The following is an 11,546-nucleotide window of genomic DNA, read 5'->3' as shown; positions in this document are numbered from 1 at the left end:
CGATCGCCCCATTAGCATGTGCATTGTGAGCGATATGCTAGCTGTCTGCACACTGAAGCACTCATTGCTTTTTATACAAAATTCATATATTTAAGGTGCCAGAATTCGCAATTTTCTTGAAACCATGGTACTTTCCCAGTATACAATTCGGAAACATAATTTTGAAGGGGTTGGTGTTTTTCTCACCTACGGAAGAATGGATGAAATCCTTGACTTAATTGTCTAGGGGTATTTTGGAGGTTTTCCAAATAACCATCTTAGGATCGATATGGCGAGGACTTTCTAGGTTATGAAGGCTTATAACACTGGGCTTGAACCCCCCTTTAATTTAAGTCTACCCCACCCCCAAAAAAAATCAAACAAGTGTAACACCGAAAAATTCATCGCTTAAGTGAAACTTTAAAAATATAACTTTCATATTTTATTTCTGATTTTGATTAAATTTTGAGCATTATTGTGTGTTTTTCTCTCTATTCAAATAATCATTTCATGAGGTGGACTCGCCCTTTAAAGAACAAGTCCACCCAACAAAATCTTGATTTGAATAAAAAGAAAAAAAATTCAACAAGCATAACCCTGAAAATTTCATCAAAATCGGATGTAATATGAAAGTTATGGCATTTTAAAGTTTCGCTTCATTTCACAAAACAGTTATATGCACATCTCGGTTGGTATTCCATTATTTTATGCTTTTTGTCCGGCAAGGAGGTCCAAAACGTCAAATTCGTAAAAATTGAAATATTGTATAATTCAAACTATAAAACACAAAAGAAATAGTGAGTAAAATCATTGACTCTCTCATTTGGCTCGTTCATATCACTATTTTTTTTTAATAAGCGAAACTTTGAAATGTCATAACTTTTTATTTTACATCCGATTTTGATGAAATTTTCAGCATTGTGCTTGTCTGATTTTTCTCTATTGATTCAAATCAACATTTTTCTGAGGTGGACTTGACCTTCTCTCTCTCTCTTTCCTTCTGTCACATCGATCGACCCTCTTCAATTATCCTCTACCCAGTTTGTTCATATACACTGTAGGCAGCGGAAGCGAGGGGGGGGTCCTGGTCCCCTAAAATTTTAGGTGGGGGACAGACCCCCAAAATTTATGTTGACAACTTTTTTTGGTTCTTTTTGCTTGTCAATTTTTTTCCTGCATCCCCCCTAAATTCAGGTGGACCCCCATAAAATCGTTGTGGTCCGCCCTGAAATTCTGGTTGATAATCCTTTTTTGATACTTGTCAGATTATTTCTTTTGTTTTGCATCCCTTCCTAAATTTTGGGTTGATAACCTTTTTTTGCTTGTCAGATTATTTTCATTGCGTCACCCCCTAAATTTCTGGTTGATAACCCCCCCCCCCTCATCCACCGAGACATTTTTTCTTTGAAGACATTCGGCATCTCACAATAAGTTCTGTGAAATTTCTGAAGTCTGTAAATCGTCTCTGTAGCTTAATGTCTTTTTTACGTACTTAAAAAAAAGAGTTCTTGGAAAAAATTATTTGATCTATTAATTGTTGACAGAGAAATATCACAAATTCACATGCCACAAGTTACATAAGCCCCCTAAAGTCCTAGTCCTATACCGTACATGTACCTATAGCTTCATTGTCCTTTCACAAATAAAAGATAAATAATTTTCAGAATACCTTGTAGATCCAGTCCTTGTCCCCAAAATCAGTCTATTTCGGTCAGGATCTATGCTTTGCAAAAAATATTTTTGTTTAACTCCTCCGAAATGGCAGATTTTCAGTCTTAACTTAAGTTTCACAATACATGCTATACACGGTCAGTAGTTTTCGTGTCTCAGTCGTGATATTCTTCTGTCCAAACATGATTGATAAACTCATAAAACTTGGTGACATTTGTGAATATTAATAAACTGAATATTTATTTGAATCATGGTTTGAATTCATCACGCTTCCAGAGAAATCACAACAATCGATAACCCCCCCCCCGGAGTTTTAGAGTTTTGGAAACTTGCTCTGGTAATTTAGAATTACCACACATGTATTTGAGCACATGGGACTACATAAAGTCTACAACTATGCAGTTCACCAGCTTGTCTTATCTGTGAAAAGTAATCCCATTTTCTCTGTTTCCACGGTCGTCACAATAAGTGCAATTATACGTGGCACAGGACGACATCTTAAACTTTGTATCAGGTATAGATTCACATTGAAAAGTGCTGTTATAAGAGTTGATTTGGTAAGTATAATTAAGAATTGACACTATTGCCGCGTACCAGACTCTACTCCGATTTTGGGGGAACTCGGCGTGCGGAGGTACCCACTTCCGGTGCTTCAACACGGAATAGGCCAATCAGCGTTATTGTTCCCATCCAGGTAGGGGAGAGATCAGTGGGTGTATCAAGTTGAAAAAAAACACATGCCAAAGATTCATATTATTATACTACGATCTAGCTTAGGGATTTCTGAAAATTCTCGAAGGCAATATAGGCCTACCGGTAAGGGCGAATGGCAAATCCAAGCAAAAGCGGACATAACTCTTTTTCAAATCTGGATCAAAATTTTCATGGAAGATCATAAATACAAAGGGTGATCATAATAAGCCTAAATAAAAACAATCTTATGCATCTCCTTATGGGAGAATCCGAACCATACAAAAATCATATACATGGGACCAGGGGCGGCGGGGCGAAGTGGAAAGTAGGGGCACAATGAAATGTCATCTTTTCTTTCGAAAAGGGTTACAATGCATGCAAGGGACGTACCACTGCCCCCTGAGTCACAACTGATCCCTGACGAGCCACAAGTGGTCCCCTCTTTGGAACTTGAAGACCCTTTTTTTGGTGCGAAACAGTGGCGTACTTTGGATTTTCTAAAGGGGGGGGGGGACAAATTCGTCCACCAAAAAAAATTGACAAGCAAAAAAAAAAAGACGAAGAAAAAAAAAGTTATTCAAGTTTAAAGGAGGGGGCACTTGTGGCTCGTCAGGGGGGGGCAGTCTGTCCCCTGTCCCCCCCTTATGTACGCTAGTGGTGCAAAATGTCCAGCTTGCGATTGAAGAACTTTTTTTTTGCTTGTCAAATTTTGTGGCGGACAAATTTGCCCACCCCCCTTTGGAAAATCCTGGGTACGCCACTGCTTAAAACAAAGGAAAATTACTCATCTACAGTGGCGTAATGGGCCAAAATTTTGAGGAGGCTACATTATATTGTATCATATAAATTTATAAGAAGTTGCGAGCAAACAAAAATTTTGTCATTTTTGTAATGAAAATCCAATTTTGTGACCATTAATATTCAGAAAATAATATTTCACCCTTCTCTCTTTCATTTTTTCTTTTTTTTTTTCTTGGTCGTGAAATTTTTTTTGCGCCTCTGCTTATCGACCCCACTCACATGACTCATGAAGCATCCTTACGGGTTTTGTATTAACATATAAAAATGAGAATATTGTTTTCTTGTGTCAAAGTAGCACTCGCTAGTTAACACGACTGGGTCCTTCTCACGTGAAAGGGTTCGTGAGGGTCACTTTTCTTGGGTAAAAAGGGGGACTGATACGAGATAGGGCACTTACAAGAAGGCAAGGGGGCACTTGCTCACACATTAAACGGGTCCTTCTAAGGGGCACAGAACACGTTCGTGAGGGGGCATTTTCGGTAAAAATTGGCAATGATACAAGAAATGACACTTGCTAACACATAAATCGGGTACGTCCTTCTTAGGTGAAAGGGGCACCGTATACGTTCGAGGCTGAGGGGACATTTTTGCTTTCAAAAATTGGCACTTATTATACGAGAAAGGACACTTGGTAACACATAAAACAGGTCCTCCTCGGGTGAAAGGGGCACAGTACACGTTCGTGCTAGTTGACACGTACCTGAAAAGGGATATTTAAAAAAAAATGGAGTACATGAAGAGGATAAGTACTTGACAAATGAAATAATTCGAGCGCGCAGCACGAGCTGAAAATGTTGATATTCAGACCATAAAACAAATATTTACAAAGCACTTTTTCAAATTTGTAATCAAACAAGATGAAAGATCGATTTGAAATTTGTTTTGTATTTTGACTTCAAAACTTGATATTTTAAGCTCTATATTAGCCTATTGAGCAAGATCATCGAAAAGGCAATGCTAGCGCAAAGCGCAAGCGAAAATGTTACATTGTCACATAATTTTTTTTCCAAGTGTTCCTCTCATCTTATTTCATTCAAATTCAAATATATTTATTTCACATCCATCAAACAAAAACAAATTGTATACTATAATTAAACATAAATATTTGTATCCATTGCAAAGAAAAAAATAATACATATGTTGTGGAAAAAAGAACACCTTGGAGGTTTTAAATAAATATACTATTTTTTAATAGAAATTAACTTAAGATGGAAATGGAGGGACCCACTAAAAAGCAATGCTTGTACAAATGTGGGCCCCTCAAAAAAATAGATCCCGAATTCTTCACACTATTCTGGCCCAAGCCTCTTTTTTAATCCCAGACAAAAACATTCCGTGTTCGCTCAAGCATGAACGAAACTAATTTTTTTTAATGGCATTTGAAGGATAAGACCTCAGAGCACCTATTGGCACCAAAATATAGAGATCATAATTTGAAACAAACATTTTATAGACTTTTCATATCTGTCCGGTTTTTTATACACACTTTATAAGATACAATTAAGATATGAAAATTGAAATTTAAAAGTGGTTGTGAGCAGGAAAAAAACATGAAAATGACAAGAGTCCTAAAAATGACTCATTTTTAGGTCAGCATTTGAAATTTTCAACTTGCGCTTTGTGCTCTCCAACCGCGTAGCCAGGATTTCATTTTTGAGGGGGCGGTAAATGTGCCAACCAAAGGTGCCAACACCATAGAGATGTATATATATCTCATAGAGATATATACTTAATACATCTCTATGATATATCTCTATGGCCAACACTTACAGAGCGCACAAAGCGCGCTCCCTAGGGTCACGTGCAAGGAGGGGAGTCACCCTCCCGCGCGAAGCTTTCGGTGTTTCATAAATTAAAATGAAAAGGAGCCGTCTCTCCTGTCTCTATAGACTATAGTACATATATCAGCTCCAATTCAGTTGACTATATCATTGTATATTGTGATTGTGAACCTTGTTTTCAAAAGTGATCGTGAACGCACAAAAAGGGATTAAATGGAGGAAATTAAAATAATAATTACCCCGCGGAAGCTAAAGCGCTCTATCAAGTTTTTTTCCAAAGAAAAGGGTCCCGAGATAAGTGTTCTCTAAGTTAAAATGAATGCGTCCCTTGGTAAGATCAGATATTGATTACAAACATTACATCTTTAACTCGCAAAACAAAGGAGAAGTAGGGAATATGCCGGGAGGAAGATATTCCTCCCTGCCCTGAGCAATGAAACTCTGAAATTTCAAAGGGCGGACGTTTCATCAAATGCAGATCTCTCTAATACCCCATCGGCTCTTATTCAGTTGATTTTCTAAGATTATTGTACTTCATTACAAGGAAAATAGTGCGCAAAAAGTTGAAACTTATAAAAAAGGATGATTTCTTTGACTATTATCCTGAAGTGCTTGATGATAAAGAAATTTAAGTGTCATTCAAAATTTCCAACTAAGGGTGCAAAACAGGACTAGACAGGAGATGAATCTGCAGGGAAATGAAGTTTAACAGTTTAATAGAATTAAAAAAATGTCAAGCCAAATTCTTGTTTTGCTGGCCTTTGACTATGTAGAGAGATTCCATAAGTATTATGGGCATTTAAGCCACCATTTCTCAGCAAAAATTCGTGAAATCAGCATTAATCTAACCAAAAGAGATTGATCTGACCAACCACAACTATGGAAAGCCAGCAACGCCAACATCTATAATGCAAGGTTGTTCCAACATTTTTTTTCTTCCAATATGATATCTAGCATACTCATACATTTATTCTTGTGACAATTTAGTGTACTTCATTTTTTTTTCTTACAAAGGACATTGTGCAAATGTCAAGTACGAAAAATTAGGACGATGATGGATTTCCATTTAATTGAGGTTGATTGGATCAATCCTAACTCTTTGTAAGACGGACCCTGATATCCGCTCATTCTCTATCCCCATTTCACTATAGATGGCGATTCCGCTGCGATCGTCAAAAATCGACAAAGCGTGTATATCGTTCGTAGCTTGAACGTGGCTTGATCTTTTCAATCTTCTCCGTCGTACCTTCATCTTTTCTGAAGCGGCAAGGATCGCCACCATCTTCCTGGTCGCCACAAAATTTTGAACATGTTCAAAACTTACGTAGCGAGATCAAGGAGGTGCTATAAAAAAGCGCATCATAATCGAGTCAAGAGCGTATTACAAACGACATAATCATAGCTGTAACGGAGCTCCAACGCATAAAGCGTAGTAGAAGCGCATTAAAAGCGTTCCAAAGACAATAATTCTGCTATACGCTGCTTCCGTTTACAAGGAGACTAGCTGCCTTGCGCTCGACACGCTTCACACCGTTTCCACCGCGACGCTTTCCCTTTGGATGGCATGTGGCACACGTTCTCAGCCCGCGGCAGGCATTCGCGTTGCGCTTTTGCTGCGCCGCTAAAGACTGGGCAGCGATTGAGCAGCGACCGTCCGCGCTGCTATTATAAAACGCCGTCCCGATGGTGGCGGATAATCACATTTTCAACAGATTACGAGGTGACACCACGACGTTTTCAAATATACCTCCCAGAAAAGGACCCAAAAGGGGAAGCTGCCCAAGCTGTTATGCCGGCGGTCCAAGAGGAAGAACAAGAGGTTATGGTGGTGGTAGATGAGGAGGAGGAAAAGGAGGGGGAACAGGAGGAGGATGAAAATCTAACTACCGAGCCAGCTTGAAAGAGAGAGAAAAAAAAAGACACTCACATGTCTTGATGACGAAAAAATATATAAATTGACTTTTTTTTAAAAATAGAATGAATTCTAACTACAGTGACAGTATATAGACAATATTAGAATTTTGTTAATGATTCGATCACTGATGTATTGATTGGGAAAGCACACTTTATGGGGATTCTGGCATTGTGCACCCCCCTTAGGCTATGAGTGCTCTCATCAGTAGACTACTTCTTGCAAGCAAATTTGAAAGGAATTTACTTAACAATTTTTTGTGACAAACTTTTGTGGAAAAAAAATCATCTTTTATTTTTTATTTTTATGCTCTTTATGAAATTCTGGATGCATCCCTCATAGCTATTAGGCCCATCGACATCTTTTGAATGAAATTTTAATAGATATTGTATATTATGACTTAAGTGACAGCCAGGGTCGGACCCAGTATCTTTTTGGCCTCCTCCTTCTCCTGTCCTCGTATATTCAACTTCTAACTGATGTTGTTGTAGAATGCTAAGATGTATCCAACAAAAATTCTGGACATCCATCTTGGTCGAAGGTTGGCAATCGACTGAAAAATGTCTCATGTGCCGCGATTAATATACCGATTGCTTGAAATCTTTTCAAGAGCCCATCATGAACGTAACGCAATCGCTCCATTCGTAGCACCACCGTACCTCATTGGCGGTGGAAGTCAATAAATTTAGGGGGTGTCCACCTGAAAATTTGGGATGGACACATGTAAAAAATAGGACAAGCGCCCCAAAAATTTTGTGTCAAGCAAAAAAAAAAAAAAAAAAAAAGGTCATCAACCTAAATTTTAGGGGGGGCCGTCCCCGTCCCCCCGCTTCCGCCGCCTATGCCATACCTAGGTCCTAATTAGCGTATGAGCCTCGTTGTACGGTCGCTTTGATCGCAGAAGCAGCGCATCACATCTGTCTCAAATCGTGGCAAGGGAGTGGCAGCGTCGTACTATCAGCGTATTACCATCGCCTTCAGCGCAGGTCCGTCGCAGTGAAGTTGCAGTGCAATCGCCTCGGAGGCTAAAAATAGAATTCGAGGACGATTCTGCTACGCTTTGACAGATCGCCATGGTCGCCATGATCGCCATCCTAGTGAGATGGGGGCTTTACATAGTTGCCCCGCTTCCCCATTTCTGTTAAAATGACGATGTCATGAACTGTACATGTGTATGTTCGTATTGCGTTGAAATGTTTCTTAATTCATAATATCTTGCTGTGAGAATTAGGTGAATAATTAAGCAAGCAAGCAAGCAGAGGACATTATTGAAGGGGAGATCCAGGCTGAAAATATTTATATCTAATAAAAATAAATAATAAATGCACTTAATCAGTTGTCAATTCAACTTTTATAGCTGATATTAATAGAATTTTTTGAATAAACCTAATTTCATAAAATAAAATACAAAAGAACAAATGGGGATATGACAGCATCATCCCATCTAATGAATAATCATGGAGACATGCCCAGAACTGTTTCACCGGAATAATGCAAATCTTTAAAATTAAATTACTCCGTTATTTGTTTTCCGATTTTGATCAAATTTTCAGCATTTTGCTTTGTGAATTTTACTCTATTTATTGCGATATAAAATATCGGACCATCCCTTTAATGAATGTCATTGATGTGGCAATATGACAATGTGCCAAACTATTTGACAGAACTCAGAGTGAAACAACTTGTGAGTGAATATTATGTGAAAAAAGGAGAAGTATATATAACAATTTGATGTATTTGCCTAATATAACGATTTATGGTGCACAAATTTTTGAATTTCTTTCAAGAAAGAACACCTTGCATACGTTGATGAATCACTTATATGTGTCAAATGAATGATTTGCAAATCGAATTTGGTTAATGGAAAATAAAATGCTTATGTATTTAAAAGCTTAAAAAAAATTAAAAAAAATATTGTCTTTTTTATTTAATACGACAGGAATTGTATACCTTCCTCTTTTAAATTAGGAACCTTTTTGCCCCCAAATTATGGTTGTTTAGTAATGAGCAGAAAAGCGGGAGAAGTTGCCTATATGGAGGTGATGGCAGAAATTGATATCAAGATTTTACCCGCCCGGATTCGACCCGACCAGAAGTTGCGCGATCAATTTGAAAAAAAAAATAACTTCATATACTTCGGACTAACCTTACTCGAATTCTATGGAGCTATAAAACATGTCTAATTCAAGCCCTAATTAATGTATACATTTGAACTTTAACTGTATGGCAAGAAACAAATATAGCTGAGGTGGAAAAACAGGGTTAGAGAAAGAGTGAGGGATACAAAGGAGAACTGCAAATGACAGTCATTTAAACGCGCGCAGCGCGGAAGCAAAATTCATATACATATAAATTTAGAGCAAAATAAAGAATAAAAAGAAAAACCCACAAAGCTACCTTTCTTCCCTTTTCTCCTCTCTTTTTTCCTTTTTTTCCTTTGGGGGACTTTTTTTTGGGGGGGTGGGGGCGGTCGCCCCAACCCCCCCCTGGCTACGCACCTGCCTGTCCAAGGGCATGCCAGGATTAGATGTCCGTGATAATAATAATTCTTGCAATCACCTAGAACATTGTAGAAAAAATGTATTAAATGTACAAAGGTAACTTTGATATAGTAATGTCTAAATCTATAACGAAATTATTTTTGTTTTAGATGTACAATAATATTAAGGGTCAAAATTTTCAGTTTCATACATTTTGCCCAGATTTGTCATGTCTGCCGCCAAAAAAGGCATCATTGTTGGCTCGTTGTTCCAAAAATGCCTTGGCCTTGGCGTTTTCAGGCCTTTATTGCCATGCTTGGCCTTGGGTTTCTATATGCCTCGGCCTTGGCCTTGGGTATTGAAACCTTGGCCTTGGGTTAAAGCTTGGCCTTGGATGTTTGAGCCTTGACTAGAATATACTGTTAAAGGGGAATCCAACCCAAATAAAAACTTGTTCTTAGGGGGAATAAGAAAAATCAGACAAGTTTATAGGTGAAAGTTTGAACACTATCTGACAAATAATAAGAAAGTTATGATTTTTTAAAGTTGTGAATATTGGTAATCCCTAGATCCATGGAGACTGCAAATTGGCCACATATGTGATGTCATAGTGATGTAAGGCAAGGACTACACTTCCATGTACTCCAATAAATGGCTAATATGTAATTTTTTCAAATGTTTTACTTCAAATTTTGTTTTTCTTTCATGAGGACATAAAACAATATACTATATACTAGGGTTATATTTAGATTACTGCCCCAGGGGAATGGGCAGTTAGGAGAAAACCACAAATCCCTGATAATTAAGTACATGGCCTATGGGAAAGTTGTCCTTGCCTCTTGTCATAATATTACTTACCCAGTTGTCAATTTGAAATCTTCATAATCATAGGGATTTCAATTTTAAAGCGTCCATAACTTTCTTATTGCTGGTCCGATTTCTTTCAAACTTTCACCATTCTGTTTTATCTATTTTTCCCCTTTCCAACACTACATTTTATGACCAAGGCTGGATTCCCCTTTAACAACCTTTCCTTCACTTATCCTATCCAAATCTACTATATATAGGGATACTAGCCCGTCGACTCCGTATATACGCAATTTACGGGGCAAATTGTCTCTATCCTTATCTAGCTTCTGTCTGGCACTGTGATACCGGGCACCACAGTGAGTCGTGGGTGATGATACTCTGAATAACTCAAATGAATAAAACAAATAAAATAATCTTTTACTTGAAACTGTTTCATCTTTCGAAGGAAAAACAATCTTTGGTTGTGAGTGTGGTATATAGGTTCCCAGGGGCCACTTCCATTCACGAGCGGATACCATATGCGCGACCATGGGGTCTCGAAAAGCACCCTAAACACGTATTTTCCATATGTAAAACCCCACCCTTAACAAGTATTGGAAACAAAACGATACTCTTGGCAAGTATATTCCCTGAAATGAACCCGTAAAAAAGTACAGCTATATTTTATTGTTATGTCACGGGTCCTTCGGTCGTCGGTTTTACCTTTACACATCATTTTGATTTCATTATAATTTCTTCTTTTCCAAGGGGGATCCACAATTTTACAAGCTTTGCTTTTTAGTGGATCCCCCTCATTTCCATATCCATTTATGCTCTATATTATACTGTTTTTTTTACGAAGTAAGAATGCCCTTCTGTAAAATTGTATTTGATTTTTATTGTTTTATATTACTTTGTATTATGTTTTGAATGGAAATGAAATAAAAGAATTGAATTGAATTGAATTTAGTACGAACCCAACTTCCACACCTCGCGCAAATCGGACTCTAAACACGTAATGTTGGGGCAAAAAGGACACCCTTATTTTTTCATTATTTTTGTGTTTTTGACACCCTTATCATGTTATGTACGTAATGTGCCCTATCTTGAAAAAGACATCCTTTTTACGTGTTTTTTTTTGGTCGCGCATGGTACCAACTCGTCAATGTAAGTCCCCCCCCGGCTATGAGTTTTTAATCTGCTCATGCAGACCAATCAAGTTTTTCGCCGCCGGTTTGTCGTCAACAATAATTATTTGACAATCCATTTCACCTCGATTCCCCTCTTTCGAGTGTTATTATTCATTTATTCATTGCTGGGGGTGGGGGAGGCCCCTTCGCCTATCTATCCGCCCCTGCTTTGACTCGCAAAAAAATCACCGCCTTTGGCTTTGGAAATTTCCTTTACACGCGTAGTCTATAGATACAGACACGAAATAGT

At 38.0% G+C, this 11,546-nt stretch overlaps 1 long non-coding RNA gene across 1 annotated transcript; it reads left to right on the top strand.

The window, feature by feature from the left end:
• The first annotated feature begins 6,542 nt into the window (after nucleotides 1-6,542).
• Nucleotides 6,543-7,895, top strand: LOC121414717. Its single transcript, XR_005969895.1, has 3 exons — nucleotides 6,543-6,577; nucleotides 7,527-7,529; nucleotides 7,692-7,895. It is a non-coding gene; the product is annotated as an uncharacterized LOC121414717 (long non-coding RNA).
• Nucleotides 7,896-11,546: the final 3,651 nt, after the last annotated feature.

The sequence above is a fragment of the Lytechinus variegatus genome, chromosome 5 (genome assembly GCF_018143015.1).
Source record: "Lytechinus variegatus isolate NC3 chromosome 5, Lvar_3.0, whole genome shotgun sequence".
NCBI classification, from domain to species: domain Eukaryota; kingdom Metazoa; phylum Echinodermata; class Echinoidea; order Temnopleuroida; family Toxopneustidae; genus Lytechinus; species Lytechinus variegatus.
The sequence above is the reverse complement of the archived record's forward strand: the minus strand, read 5'-3'. Positions and strand labels throughout refer to the sequence as shown.